This window comes from Rattus norvegicus, chromosome X (genome assembly GCF_036323735.1).
Source record: "Rattus norvegicus strain BN/NHsdMcwi chromosome X, GRCr8, whole genome shotgun sequence".
Taxonomy (NCBI): domain Eukaryota; kingdom Metazoa; phylum Chordata; class Mammalia; order Rodentia; family Muridae; genus Rattus; species Rattus norvegicus.
The window spans coordinates 72,564,811-72,580,923 of NC_086039.1; the positions used below are offsets into that span (position 1 = coordinate 72,564,811).

At 41.6% G+C, this 16,113-nt stretch overlaps 1 long non-coding RNA gene across 3 annotated transcripts in view; it reads left to right on the forward strand.

Annotated features, from left to right (window-relative positions):
- The first annotated feature begins 12,352 nt into the window (after nt 1–12,352).
- Nucleotides 12,353–16,113, forward strand: part of Jpx (JPX transcript, XIST activator) — a 153,725-nt gene continuing 149,964 nt past the window's right edge. For all 3 annotated transcript variants that reach the window (XR_597655.4, XR_010061437.1, XR_597649.4), the window contains exon 1: nt 12,353–13,072. This is a non-coding gene — a long non-coding RNA (JPX transcript, XIST activator). The remainder of the gene's footprint in view (nt 13,073–16,113) is intronic.

Sequence of the window (16,113 nt, forward strand, 5' to 3'; positions counted from 1 at the left end):
GCTAGATAGGTGACTCACAGCTTAGGAGCACTGACTACTTTTCCAGATGTCCTGAATTCAATTCCCAGCAACCACATAGTGGCTTACAACCATCTGTAGTGGGATCCGATATCTAACCTCTTCTGATGTGTCTGAAAACAGTGACAGTGTACTCACATTAAATAAATAAATAAATAAATAAAGATTAAAAACAACAAAAAACCCAGTTCCTATACATTTAATTGGGCAATCCATTTCACATTCTTAACATTAAGACTAGCAATACTGTGGTGGAGCATCTGGGGTAAGACAGTAGTGTCAAGGTTCAATCCATGTAACTTAGAAGAAGTGGAGAAGGGAGAAGATGATGGGTCAAGAAACAAGTGACAGGACCACTAAAAAGCAAGAAACAGGAGTTAAATGGTCCTCCAATGTGTAGAGAATAAGATTCTGGAGCACTTGGTCTACATGAGAGGCTTTCATCAAGCCCTTGTCTTTGAGGCTCAGGCATCTATGAAGAAAAGTGGTTGGAAAGACTGGCAAATGACTTGAAGGACATCATTCGGACACAACATGACTGGCTTTGTTTTGTTTTTAAGAAAATGAATGTGGAGTTGTGTGGGTGGGAAAGAGTTGGAGGAAGGAAAAATCAATCAAAATGGATTATATGGAAAAAGAAATGTTGAACGACACTACTGGCTCTGTGAACAGAGAAAGTTGGAACCACAACTAGAGGTAGACCAGTTGTCCACAGTAGTCACATACTACCAGTCTCTCTTCAGAAAATCCATATTTCTTACAGTCCTAAAGTATATGCGTGGGGAGGGAGGGTTTTGGTATAAAAAGGTTGAAGAAACACTCCCAAGTTCATGAATCAACAGAACGTCCATATTCCATCAAACCAGTCTACAGATTTAGTGCGATCCTCATCAAAATTCTAATGACATTCTTCACGTAAATAGTTAAAAATCGTATGGTGGGGGAAATAGAACTCTGACTAGTCAATACTGGGCAAAAAGTAATGCTAGAGATGTCAAAATAGCTGTTTTCAAATTATATGACAAAACGATGCATGGTAGGTAGCTCATGCCTGTGAATCCCAGTCCTTGGGAATTGGAAGCAGGATAATCACAAAGAACCACACAGAACTTGAGACCAAATTGAGCTACATGACACCTAACCTACACTTCCCATATTATCTGACCCTTCACAGAAATCAATCTATCAAAGATCATGTAAGAAGAATGACTCCCATAGGTTCATGTATTTTCCCACTAAGCCATCTGGGGGTTGGGGAGGAAGTGGCACTACTTTAGAAGGATTAGGAAAGAGATTTGCCACTAGGGGGTTGGCTTTGAGGTTTCAGAAGCCCAAGCCAGGTCCAATGACTGGCTTTCTTTTTGCTACCTGTGAATCCAGATGTCAAACTTCAGGACTATGTCTGCCTGAATGCTGATATGCTCACTGCCATGATGACAATAGTCTTAAACCCTAGAAAATGTTAGCACCCTATTCAATGCTTTTAAAGTATTGTGGTCAACCAGGTGGACGTGGTACATGCCTTTAACACACCACCCCCCAAAGCTTAAAACATGGTCATTTATGGGTCTTAAGACATGGTTGAGATTACTCTTGAGGTGATTAATATTCCAGATGACTGAAGTTCAAGATTTAGACCCACATCAGATGGATCTTTACTATAGTTTCAGTGCCAAAGGATCTGAAGATCAGGCTTCTATGTGCACCTTCCCAGACTTAATAGCCAGGGCTATGGAGAGAGACTCTATCAAAAAAGACAACTCATCTTTTGTAATTTCTCTGAAACTAATAAGTAGAAATGCTAAAATTAAAGGATTCTGAAATTATCCTGTGATTTGTTTCTTCAGTTGACTCCTGCTTTTATAACTCTAATAAACTATTCCAAGGTAAATGTTAATGTCTCACTATGACTTTCATAGCTACATAAGTGTCCCTGGTGTCTTTATCCAGATATGACCATGTCGTATCCACAGTTCATTTCCAAGTCTACAAGTGTAGTTTCCTATTTATATAACCATAGCTCTTTGTGAAGCTGGGAATACCGAAACACCACTTTGTGTCAGTGATCATTTAAAAAATGATAGTGTGTGTGTGCGCGCGCATGCATGTGCACAAACATGTATGTAGTGAACGCCTTAGGATCAATGTCAGATGGCTTGTCTTTCACATAGTATTTCATTAAACTTAGAGTTTACCAACTGCTGTAAGATGGCCAGCCATGAAATCCATGTCTCTGCCCTACCAGAATTGCAGTTTCAGGCACATACTACTACCCTCACCTTTTATATGACTAATATGAAGCCAAACCAAGGTCCAAGTGTTTGCTAGGTGAGCACATTACAGACAACTCCTGCTATAACTAGCCCTTTAATTACTTGACATAACCATTTCAAAGTTAGTACTGAGTCAGTAAACAGCAACAGACATGAAGAGCCCAGCTGCTTTTCTATATTTCATACATTTCTATTTTATGATTTGCACACATGTTGAGACGTTACCTACGTCTAGAGATGGGGGGGGTAGAATACAAATGAGTAAAGCCTCTTAAGTGGTTACACCTATAATCTTAGCCCTGGAAAGTCAGAGGCAGGAGGACTGCCATGCGTTTCAGGTCAGCCTGGGTTATACAGCCCTATCCCAAATACAAGTTGAGGTCAATAACATACCTGTGTATGTAAAAGTGGTGCCCTGCAAACATGAAAACCTAAATTGAACTTAACAGACCCATTTAGAAAAATCCCTGAATTCCTATAGAGATATGAGAAGTCGAGACTCGAAATTCACTTAAAGCTTATTGGTCAACTAGGCTGGCATGCGTATGGTTTTCCTAGGCTTCTCCAAGCTGACATGCTCACCTGAACTCACACATGCTGTCCATGAGCACACACCCTTACACACCAACAATAATAACAACGATGAATTACTGTTTTAGTGATTAGGACAGAAGAGCACCAGCATAACCATCACGAGATTACTGGAAATGCATGTTTCTTGTGCTGTTTTTTAACCTACAGCTAAAGGCAAGTCCCGTCCATGAAATTGCTCTGCTCTAAGCTGGACATGTTGGCTCACTGCTGTAACTCCAGCGTGGGGCAGGTTGAGGCAGAAAGATCAAGATTGTTCAAAGTTGTTCTCAGCTACAGCAAGTTTGAGGTCAGACCCTCTCTTGCCAGGCAATGGTAGCGTACATCTTTAATGCCAACACTGGAAAAGCAGAGACAGGCAGATCTCTTAGTTCAGAGTCACTGAGCTCTACAGAGCAAGTTATACAGAGAAACCCTGTCTCAAACACTCAAAAACCACCAAAACCAATCAACAAAACCAAAACACCCTCTGTTTTAAAAAGCAAAAACAAGTGAACAAATGGCCTATGTGTGTGTATAGTCTGTATATATAATATGTATATATAATATACACACAGATACACTTGGATATATGGAATGTATCAGAGTAATATATACATAAAATCATGAAGGCCGTCAGTATGGAATTTGACCCTCTCAGTGGGCTTATGTCCTTTTTATTGGGAATCTTATGACCTGGGACCTCTTGGGATCAAGTTTACTGCCAGCTATATATTCTGAGTTTAAATAAACACATCCTTTCTTTAAAAAAGAAAACTGATTGTTTAATTAATGTGCATATGTGTGGAGGTAAAGAGAGACCAACTCATGTACACAGACATGTTTTGAAATACTCATTTTTCATGAGAAATGTGATTTTCAGACATTGTCCAAAAGTTTTTTCATCATCTGTACTGATATTTTTTTAAAACATAACATTTTAATCTTTACTGTTGGTATTCCAAAACTTTTTTTTACATATTCACTTTACATGCCACTCACTGTCCCCCTCCCCATCATCTCCTCCCACAATTTTCCCCCCACCCCCTCCTCTTCACCTCCAAGCAGGTGGGGTTCCCCTAGGTATCCCCCCTCCCTGGCATTTCGAGTCTCTGTGAAGCTAGGTGCTTCCTTTCCCACTGAGACCAGACAAGATAGCCCAACTAGGACATACCCCTGCTGGCAAATGTTTTCTGGGATAGCCCCAGCTCCAGTTGTGCAGGACCCACACGAAGGTCAAGCTGAGCTTTTGCTGCTGCATATGTGTGGAGAGGCCTAGGTCTGGCCCCTGTGTGTACATCAGTCAAAACAAAACAAAACAAAACAAAACAAAACAAAACAAAACAAAAAACGGTAAATCTAAAAAATTCCTGACATAAAACATCCAGGATGTCTGGGACACTGTGAAAGGACCTAAGCTAAGAAGAACAGGAATAGAAGAAAGTTAAGAGTCCCAACTCCAGGGGCTGGGGATTTAGCTCAGTGGTAGAGCGCTTACCTAGGAAGCGCAAGGCCCTGGGTTCGGTCCCCAGCTCCGAAAAAAAGAACCAAAAAAAAAAAAAAAAAAAAAAAAGAGTCCCAACTTCAAGGCCCAGAAAATATTCTCAACAAGATCAAAAGAAAACGTTCCCAAGCTAAAGAAAGAGATGCCTATAAACATACAAGAAGTTTATAAAAAAAACACCGGCAAGGGTAAAACAGTGAAAAACCAAGAAATGGGTTCTTCAAGAAACTGGCTGAGCAAGAAACTGTCTGCAGATGACAGGGACTGAACCTCTGTCAAGAGAAGGGAGAGAAGCACGTCTGCTTTCTCAGACCTATCTCATGAGTGTTGCCATCTCCTTTCTAGAAAAGCTCAGAGTATTTTTAGCACCTATATGGCAAATGGAGTTTTGTTTTTGCATTAAGACTTACTTTATTTTACTTGCATGAATGATTTTTCTGTTATGTATATCTTTGCATAACCTATGGGTCTGGTACCCAAAAAGACCAGAAGGGCACTGGATATCCTGAAATGAATGTGACAGACAGTCATAAATGCCACATAGGTGCTAGAAACTCAATCTAGAGCACCCAACCACTGAGCTCCATTCCAGACTGGAAATATTTTAGAAAAAAGGGAATCTCATCTTCTCCCATTTGTATTTTTATGTTTATTTATTTTGTGTGAAGAAGGGTCACTCACATCCCTCAGGGTGTAGTGTGATAGGGGGTCAGTGGATGACTTAACACAGAGTTAGTTCTCTCTACATCTTCCGTTTGGTTCCCCAGGGATTGACCTCAGGTGTGCGTTAGGCTTGGCAGCAAGTGTCTTCACTGAACCATCTCATGGGCTCCTTTACCCCATTCTAATGAGCAAATGATTTAAAAGATGAAATCAGAAGGGTGTGATGGAACACCCCTGCTATCCAGCATGTAAGGGGAAGAAGCAGAAAGATCATGAGTTCTAGGCAAGCCTTAGCTATAGTTTGAGGCAAGCCTGGACTACATGGAATCCCATCAAAAGGAGCAACAACTCGAGACAAATTCATTAGCTGGTTGTTTCTTTGCAACGAGAAAGCAGTAGGATATTGAATGATAAGAAGCTCTGTCTGGGTGCTAACATTGAACAGGCAGAGGCTAACATTTTGTTATTGGTTTAAGACAAGGTCTCACATAGCCCAGGCTGGCCTCAAACTCCCTATGTAGCATAGACTTGCCCTGAATTTCTGATCTTCCTGCCTTCACATTCAAAGAGCTGCGGTAGAAGGCCTGTGCCACCACATAAAGTAAAGGGGTTAGTTTTACATCCTACAATATGATGGGCAGTCACTAGACATTTGAATTTATAAATGTACATTAGATATTTCTTCAGTATTTTAAATTAGTTCTTTTCCCATTTTGGTTTTAAGTTTGTTTCCTAAACGAGACCAGTCCTTGAGTGTGACAGTTTTGTGGCCTATGCACCATCCTTGATTGTGTAGCATAGTTTTCCTAATCATTTTGTGACTATGGTAGAAAAGACTTAAAAAGACAGGCAGACATGTAATCTTGGCCAGTGGTTATGAAAAACAATGTAGTTTCCTCAAAGAACTAACAGAGAGGGCTGAGATATAGCTGAATAAGCACTTACCTGTATGGCCAAGGCCCTGGATTCTATCCACACCTCAACAAGAATTAAACAAAAGCCTGTAGCAAACAGGTATACTCACTTAGGGAATGGAAGCAAAAGGATCAATTCAAGGTCATTTTCTGCTACATTGTAAGTTTACCGATAGTTGGAGATCTTTTTAAAATTATTTATTTATTTATTTATTTATTTATTTATTTATTTATTTACTGAGATTATAATATAATTACATCATGTTCCCTTTTCTTCCTCCAAACATGCCCACGTACATCCCCCACCCTCATTTCTCTCTTTTTCTTTAATTGTTGGTGGTGGTTTGTATATGTATCTTTGTGTGTTCCTAAATATACGAACACTTACCAAGTCTATATAATCTTAATTGTACATGAACGTTTTCAGGGATGACCACTTGTTATTGGATAACAAATTGGTGTGCTCTTCCCTGGAAAGACTATTTCTCCTGCTCTCAGTATTCCTTGGTTGCCTGTAGTTTTGTCTAGAGTTGAGACATGAACTTTTACCCTTCCACTTTAGCCTGTCTGCTGTCCTTGTTCAGGTCGTGTTTAGGTAGCCATGTTGTTGAGACTTCATGAGTGTAGTAGTAGCAGATCGTATCTCTGAAAAAAATCTCCAGAAGATGGTATGACGGGTACAAGATGCCATTCTCTACATCATTGAAAAGCTCACAACTTTAGTTGATCTGTATTGAGCCAACACAAGAACAGTCCTGGCAACACTCAAGGAAAGAGAAGCCACATGGGTGGCTCTGATGAATCTTGGGGGGTCAAAAACTAAAACTAAGACTTGAACATGAGAGAGAGATCTGTAGAAAGAGAGAAGAGTGTGTAGGATGGTGAGGAGCTGGAGGGCAAGAGTAGTTAGTATGCATGGCGTTCTTGCAGTGTCAAGGAGGCCAGAGAGTATAGGATCCCCTGGAACTGGAATTACAGAGGGGTGTGAGCTGAACCTGATTCGCTGTCATAGCGCAAGTGCTCTTAACAGCTAAGCCGTCTCTACAGCTTCTTTTATTTTGTTTCATTTTATTCCAAGGACTGTTTAAGCTGACCTCGAAATCACTATGTAAACCAAACTAGCCTTGGATTTCTGGTGAACTTCCTGCCTACGAAGTGTTGTGGTTATAAGCGTGTGCCACTGCTTAAATTCATTAGGCATAAATAAGTAAATAAATTCATTAGGCATAAATAAGTAAATAAATACATAGATTCTGTATCTGTTCTTCCACTTGCCACACCAATGTTTCCCATCTCAACTCATGCTTTGGATGACTGTAGTATATATAGTCTTGATACAGCAGCAGGCAATACAAGTTGATGGTCACAATTATGCAACCTGAGGAAGCCTCAACAACGTAGCGTTCTCTCTAATTACATATTGCTGTGATTCTTGATTTATACTGCATAAAACTTAAGACTGCTTATTGAATAAGATGAAGAAAAGTTATGAGTGGGTATTAGGAGGGGCATGAACTAAAGTCCAGCAATAGTAGCTATATAACTTGGGTTTTTGGGGTTTACATTATTTAATGGAAGCAGTTTATAACCAAGTTGGGAGAAAAGAAAACATTTGTTTATCTTCTCATTCTGTCATTTCTTTTTGCATTTTTGTGGCTATGTGCATGTATAGACCAAAGTTTAATGTCAGAAGTCATCCTCAATAATTCTTCGCCCTTGTTTACTGAAGCAAGAACTGACATTGTTAGTCTTCTTAGCCAACTTGCTCTGGGGATCGTGATCCAAAGCTGTAACAATAGGAGGGCTTCACCTAGGTTCACATCTTGGGGATTTGAACTTTGGTCCTCATGCTTTTATGGCAAATACTTAACCTCTGAGCAATCTCCTTAGCCTCCTATTACATCATTGAAAAGTTTCAAGGTTTATTTCTGCTTTTATTTATGTGTATGTGTCTGTGTGCACCCCCAAAGACCAGAAGAGAGCATCAGATTCCCTGGAGCTAAAGTTATAGGTGGTTGTCAACTGCCTGAACCAAACTTGAATCTTCCAAAAGAGCAGCAAATGTTTTTAAGCACTGAGCCATCTCACCAGTTCCAGAAGTTTGTTTGTTTGCTTGTTTTATTTGCATGACCTCATAAGCTGATCTTTGAGGGTACTGGTGAGGCTGCAATATGGTAAGAAATGTGATTAAGATAAAACCATGGAATGTGGGCAGTGGTGGCGCACACCTTTAATCCCAAGCACTTGGGAGGCAGAGGTAGGTGGATCTCTGTGAGTTTGAGGCCATCATAATCTACAGCGGGAGTTCCAGGATAGCCAAGGCCACACAGAGAAACCCGTCTTAAAAGCAAACACAAGCAAAATGAGTAGATAATAATACATTTTGGAGGCTGGAGAGATGGCTCAGCAGTTAAGAGGATTGGCTGCTCTTTGAGACAATCCAGGTTCAATGCCCAGCACCTACATGGCAACTTACAACTGTCCAGTTCCAGGGTTTCTGACACCCTCACATGGACACACATACGGACAAAACACCAATGCAAATGAAAACAAAATAAATCTAAAATAAAACCATGGATCAAAAATTTAAAATTTGTCAGCCAGCTGCGCTGCCACGGGGGACTATGTTGATGTGAGTAGTTTGTGCTGCCATTTGAGGCCATGTTAATGTACTTGGTTTGTGCTGCTGCAGAGGGCCATGTTGGGGCCAATGATCCTGCTACAGCTAGGGACAATGGCAGGAGTGGGGGTAAGAGGGGTGGTCATGTTGATGTCCATCACCATTGCTGCCCCTGAGGGCTATGATGACGTTCATGGCCCATGCTGTGTCACTGAGCTGTTTTGAGGTTTGAGGTCTGTACTGCCATGGAGACCATGTGGATGTCCAGGGTCTGTAATGTCACCAGAAACCGTGTGACAGAAGTATGTAATCTATTCTGTTGACTGCAAATGGGAAGAAAACCACTTTTGCAGTGTTATTGATGACTGCAGACACACAGTTGAGAAAGAAGGACATATGTTTCTATGACAAGCCCTAACCCCACTCCACTCCTCCCAAAAATAACAACCTAGGCAGAAAGCCATTAAAGAGAACTTTTAAAAAATTGTGATAGCTTTGTACAATTGATGGGTAGGAATGGAGGTGGAGAAGGACTCAGTTTTCTTTAAGGAGCAGGCCACTGGGAGTTTGACGTGACAAGCTAATGTTTTATACAGTGTGGAGTGACTTAGAATAGCATAATCTGATCACCAATGTGGTTAAGTGATAAGAGTTACAGAAGGGTCCAACGGCTGGAAAGATGGCTCAGTGGTTAAGAGCACTGACTGCTCTCCCAGAGGTCCTGAGTTCAAATCCCAGCAACCACATGGTGGCTCACAACCATCCGTAATGGGATCCAATTCCCTCTTCCGGTATGTCTGAAGACAGCTACAGTATGCTCATATATAATACATAAAGAAATCTTTTTTAAAAAAAAAGAAGGGTCCAACGACCCTGTCCCCATCGTTGGAATATTGACTTGAGATTTAAACTAAAAATAAGAGAGACATTTCAATAGAGAGCAAGGAGTACTCATAATAAGAAATTCTCCTCAAGGTATAGTCTGATTAACTCTTGTGTCATATGATACTGCAAGATAGCCCAAAGAAGCCCTCATTTTGGGTGACCATGATGGCACACACATGTAATCCTATCATTCGAGAACATAAGACAGAAGAGTCGCTTTGAGCTTGAGGCCATACTGTGCCTTGAGAGAGTTCTTGCTTTTTAAAGGGTGCTTCACGTTTGAAGCCTACTTTCGCCTTGCATCATGGAGCACTGTCCTCACATCGGGGAAGGTCTGTCCTGGGAGTTTTGATGTTCTTGGAGTTCAAGATGAATAAAGATTTAGGAAAATCAATTATTTCAGAGCATTTAATTCTGAAGGGGAATGAAATTATTTAGGAAGATACTCCTTCAGTTATGAACATGCCTATGCAGAGTCAAGCAGGGGTTAGAGACAAAGGAAACGACAGACTCAAAATGAAGGCAGAGATTCAAGTCTTAACTCCTGCGGCTGCTTACCTTGTGAAGCCAAGTAGGCCGTCCATACCTTTAGAAAAAGCAGTTTCTGAGAGCCCCTTAGGAAAGGACAGAAATTTCTAACAACAGTGTAACTTAAATTGTAAGAAAACTCAGGACTGTTTCGAAGACTGATAACATGCTTCCTCCTATGTTTCTTTTTTTTTTTTTAAAGATTTATTTATTTATTATATATAAGTACACTGTAGCTGTCTTCAGATACATCAGAAGAGGGCATCGGATCTCTTTACAGATGGTTGTGAGCCACCATGTGGTTGCTGGGAATTGAACTCATGACCTCTGGAAGAGCAGTCGGGTGCTCTTAACCGCTGAGCCATCTCTCCAGCCCCCTCCTATGTTTCATATGCAGCTTCGGTTGGCTTCTGGCCTTGCTCCCCACCCCTCTTCCATGTGGTCTCGTGTAAGTCAGACTGATCTGGAACTTACTATGTTGCTGAGGATGAGCTGAACTCCTGATCCTCCTTCCTAACTTTCTCAAGTGCCAGAATCCTAGGCAAGCTCAGTGTTTCCTTGATTTTCATTAGACCGATAAAGAATCGTTTTATTTAATCCTACTAGAGGCAGAGGCAAGAGGATTTTTAAGTTCCAGCCTGGTCTACTTAGTGAGTTTCAGGACAGCCAGGACATTCTCTCTCTTTCAATCTCTTTCTCTCTCCCTCTCTCCCTCACTCCCTCCCCCTCCTTGGTCCTTCTCTCACACACAAACATGCAATAAATAAATAAATGTAAAATATTATAAGAAGTTTTGAGCCATTTATATAAAAAAATTAAAGATAAAGGAAATACTTTTAGATGAGAACAGAGTATAAGGTTTTTAATCCTAAAACTAAAAGATTGTTCCCAAATGGACATAAAAGAGTGTTGAGGGAACCTCCAGAAAGTGTAAGCTTATTGCCAAAGGCCAGAGGCACAGTGGTACATGCGGTGACCCTAGAACTAGGGAGGTGAAGGAAGAAGAGTTAGGAATTCAGTCATTCTCTGCTACGTCCTGAGTTGAGGCCAGCCTGGAAAACCTGGGGCCCTGTCTCAAAAACAAACAGCAACAAAGATGTATACATGACTTGTAAGGCAAATCTTTAAAAATTAGCTGAAGTCACACTTCTTGGTATTTATTTCATCAGTTTTGCTGCAGACATTAGAAAGAAATTGATAATGCAGCCAGTTGGGCTCCCAGATACCTCTGAATCAGCTTTTATATTTGCCTTTTGTTTAGTTTTGTTTTTTTAATTTTATAAAACAATTTTTAAGATTTTTTTATGTGTGTGCGTTTTGCCTGCGTGTAGGTCTGTGTACCACACGTGTGCATGGTGCTGAGGAAGTGATAGGCCCCATGAAGTGGCTGCTGGGCATTGAACCCAAGTCCTTCACAAGAATAATATTAAGTACTCTTGCACACTGAGCCACTTCCCCAGCCCTGCTTTTGGAAAAATTACATACACACAAGAAGCCAGAAATCTGAGAGACAGTGTGTGTGTGTGTGTGTGTGTGTGTGTGTGTGTGTGTGTGTATGATGGTGGTGGTGGTGGTATTGGCACTGGTGGTGAGGAATAACATAGGGGTTGGAGGAAGGGAGTGGGAGAAAATATGTAATTATATTTAGATTAAAATGTATAGTCACAGAGCATATCAAATTGATTGTCTTGGTTCTGGGGTGGGGGTGCAGGTCATCATTTCTAAAACTTGCCATCTCAGAGAAACTCCAGGCAGAAGAAAGAGGATTCCAAAAAGGCAAATTCTGGGTACAGCTGAGGAGACCTAGCACAGCAGAACTGCCTACAATGGGAAAGAGAGAAACCAGTGTAAGGAAGAATGTGCTAACATCTGGAGAGAGGACAGTCCTTAGCTCCATGACAGCTGTCCCAGGTTGCCTTAGCAAAGCCTTCCTCAAGTAACTGCAGATATTCACTGAGGCTCCTTCGGTAACTTTCCAAAATGGTTTTAATTAAATACACACACACACACACACACACACACACACACACACACACACACACACACACACGTGCAGGTATCGTAGTGCACACGGAGATCAGAGGAACAGCCTGCCGGAGTTAGTTCTCTCCTTATGTACACGCATGCATGCATGTTTGTCTGTGTAGAGAAAGAGATGGGCATGTGCGTTTAGCTGCGCGAGTTGGGGATGGCTTCCCCTGGAATTGGAGGCGGTTGTGAGTTCCCTACCCCCACATGGCTGGTAGGGACTGACTGAACTTCCATCCTTTGCAAGAGCAGTAAGCACAGTTAACCATTGAACAGTCTCTCCTGCCCCCGTGCCTCTTGGTGCAATAGATAAAATGAGAATTTGTTTCTTTCTCTTTTAAATGGGAGTTTTGGTCTCTGCCTTTATTGATAACCCAGGATCCCTTTCTAATTTGTGTAGCAACCTGTATTGGTGTGACCCACCAAAAGCCGAAGGAGTTATTATCAGCCTCGGCCCCGTGAGTTGTTCCATAGGAATAAGACATGGTATAACACTGAGTCTTTATCCACAAACATGAGACATTCCCAGGCATGTGGTTTACTTTGCCACCTAACCTCTGTGGCACGTGGATTGCAGTTACAGCAGCTACAGCAATGCTGGTAGCTAAAAACACAGAAGCGGTTCCGATAGAGGTCTCGGGAGCAAAACACAAGCCGGTCTTCTACGGAAACAGAAAGGAAAAGAATTACGGAGGGGAAGAGAAAAACTAATTAAAGACAGGCCAGAAGAGCCAGAGCATGTGAAAGAAGCTAAAAGAGGCAGCTGTGAGAGGAACCGCAAGCGCTCAGTCATCTGCGGAAGCAACCGCTGACAGTCTGGGTCACGTTGCTGGAGCAGCCATTAGGGAAGAGCGTGACAGTGCGGCGCCGCGCGGCGCAAGGACGGTTTGGCTGTGACGCATGCTCTCCCCCCTCTCGACCCCCCCTCTCCGCGGCGCCAGAAATCCAGGCTTCTATAACTTGTAAGATGGCGGCGTCCACACGTATGCTTCCTTCCCGGGACTAGCAAGGCAGCTAGAGGATGACTTAATGAGAGTGGAGAAACTGGCCAGTTAATGAACGTGCCCTGGTGAGTGCCGGGTCACGCGCTGCCAGAGAGGTGGCCGGGACAGCGGTCACCACTCCGACCGCATGGTCTGGCGCGTGGTCTGGTGCATGGTCTGGTGAGCGGGACGAGTTAGCCTGCTGGCACTCCCCTATTCCGCCCACAATAGATAAGTGATCAGTCCCCGCATCACCGGACCTACATGGATGAACCTGTCAGGCCGGGGAGGCTAATTCCTAGGAGAGATCCTGTTTTGAGGTTTTGAGGTTTCTTTTCGTTTTCCTTTGTCTAATTAGTTTGACCCATCGTGAATGTCTCCAAAATGGAGTGTTTATTCCAGCTCCCCAGAGGCCTCCAAGAACAGCCTCAGCTCTTTCTCATCAAAATTTAGTAGTTGATAAAACTAGCTTGTTTGCAACATTATTTATGGTATAATATGCTCCCCCTCCCCCATAACTTTCTTATGTATTCCAACTGAGGATGTTACTGATTATGTAGTCTGGAAGCATCTGTTATAATAGGCCTTAAAAGGTGATCTGTGTTCTGTTGTTGGATGCTGTTGGATTCAGTCAAAAGAAATTTCAGTACCTTAATCATGGCTGAATAAAGTATGAATTTGGAAACATTAATGTAGCTATATTTAGAGAAATAAAAAAATATATGGAATACCAAGTTTCAATATCTGGAGCTCAGTCTGACTTTTAAGGCTTAATCCTTCAGAAAGAGACGCATCTGCATACAAATAAGAAGACCTAACAGAGGATGCTTGTGTGGCTCTCTTTTTGTGGCAAGAAGAAACAACCTGTGTCTCCATCAGTAGGAGAGTGCTTAAAAAGTATATTTTGATTCTTTGATATAAAAGACGATAGGATAGCTTGTTATATTAAAGTAAGTTATAGAATAATATGATCTCATTTTTTTCATATGTGTATGAGGGTGACAAAGGAATGTTAAAATTAACTTTATTTTTTAAAACATTATTTTGGCAGCTTTATACAGTATGACCTATTTAACACAAAGGCAAACACAGTGAATAAAATCAAACGCTGTCACTATAGTTGAAGTTTTGCCATATCTAGCCACAATTGGGTCGTGCTCTTTCGTCGTTCTGTAGAGTAACTATTATTTTTAGTTTAGTGATCATGCTAATTTTAACTTTCCCCACTAGTATTGGTTGTGGAACCCTAGGACCCTGTGGTGCTAGGCAATCATACTACTACCGAACTATATCTAGATCTGTCCCGGCTTTAAGATTTCTTTTTAATTGTGTGTGTTTGTGTGTAGGTATGTGCATGTGAGTACAGTTATGGACGGCAGAAGAAGCCATAGGATCCTGTGGAACTGGAGTTACAGGCAGTGTGAACCCACCTTTTGAGCCCCTTTCCCCCTTGTTTCCAAAACAAAGTCTTCTGTAGTTGAGGCTGTCCCTGGCCCTTACTGCCCATTTCTAGCTCCCAAGCGCTAGGATTACAAGCTTGTACCACCATTCCCAGGGTGTAGCTCTTATTTTAAAAGTATTAACCCAGGCTGGTCTTGATTTTTGTAATCTTTCTGCCTCAGCCTCCCAAATAGCTGGGATCACAACTCAGCTTCTCCACTTAATTTTTTGGTGACATATGAAGTTCTAACATGGCTGGTATTTTGCATGGCAGTTCTCAACCTTTTGTAACTCAAGTTCCAGGGGATCCAAATCCTCTTCTGACTTCCTTGGGTACCGGGCACATGATGCACAAACATCCACGCAAGAAAAATGTTCATGCATATGAAATGAAATAAGTCACATTTAAATTTTTTAATAAAGACAACAAAAGTAAAAGCAATCATTTATATTTACATAGGATATTACTAAGACCAGAATAATGAGTCCATATCAGGAATTAATCTTTATTAATTATGGATACAGGACAGCTGTTCCCACTGCATAGACAAAGGAGGTTTTGAACAGAGCATTGATAAGTTAAAACATCCACTACAAGTCACTTTAAATGGTTGTGCATGCAGGCAAAGGAAGTCACATATTTGAGTCATGCGAATGCTATATTCCTCAGCACCCTGATGGCACTTTTGACAAATAAACAATATAGTGCCTGAGATACAAATTTGGAATGCTATTTCCATTTGTGTAAAACATTTCTGTGTTGATGGATCTTTCTGCAGAGAAGCAGTGGTTCGGGACTTTGACGCAGTTACTGACAGTAAATCAGGCAGTCATGAGTAAAGACCATGGCTTCAAAGAGTCATGTGTGGTCCCAACGAGAGGGTATCAGGACATCAGTGATGAATCTGACCCTCTCTGACATGTAATACCATCACTTACCAGGTTCTATGGAGATTTGAAGGCAAGAAATCTGGCAGGTTAGGCTCCAGTACTGGGCTGTACATGTGACTCCCCCAATATGGCCTTTGTAAAGCTCAGGAGAAAATGCCTTTCTGCTCCACCCTTGGCTACACCGAGGGCTCTGAGACTGTGCTCATATCAATTTTTTTCTTGTGGTTTTGAGACAGGGTCTTGCTGTGTGGATCAGGCTGGCCTGGACTTTCCAATGCTTCTGCATGGTCCATCAACCTTATGACTGAATTGACTTTAAGCAGTTGAACCAGCACTAAAAAACAGACAAATATTTCAGTTTCATAATTCCAACCTTCATTGCATATTTAAGTCTGGTACTAATATTCTGGTCTATTAAACTGTGTCTTTTGTCTTTATTATTTTGTTTTACTTTCCCTTCTATTGTCATATAACACACTGACCAAAGGCAAAGGAGAGGGAGAAAGGGTTTATTTGACTTGTATTCCAGATCATAATTCCACTACTGAAGGAAGTCAGGGCAGGAACTCAAGCAGGGACTTGAAGAAGAAACCATGGAGGAGTACAGCTTGCTGGTTCACCCACACTTACTAGCTTGCTTATACACCCCAGAACCACCAACCCAGGGAAGGAGGCTACCCATCAGGCCATCAGGCCAGTGTGACTTGATCAGTTCCTCAGATGACTGTGACTTGATCAGTTCCTCAGATGACTGTAGACTGTGTCAAGTTGACAGTTAAAGCCAGCCAACGATGAC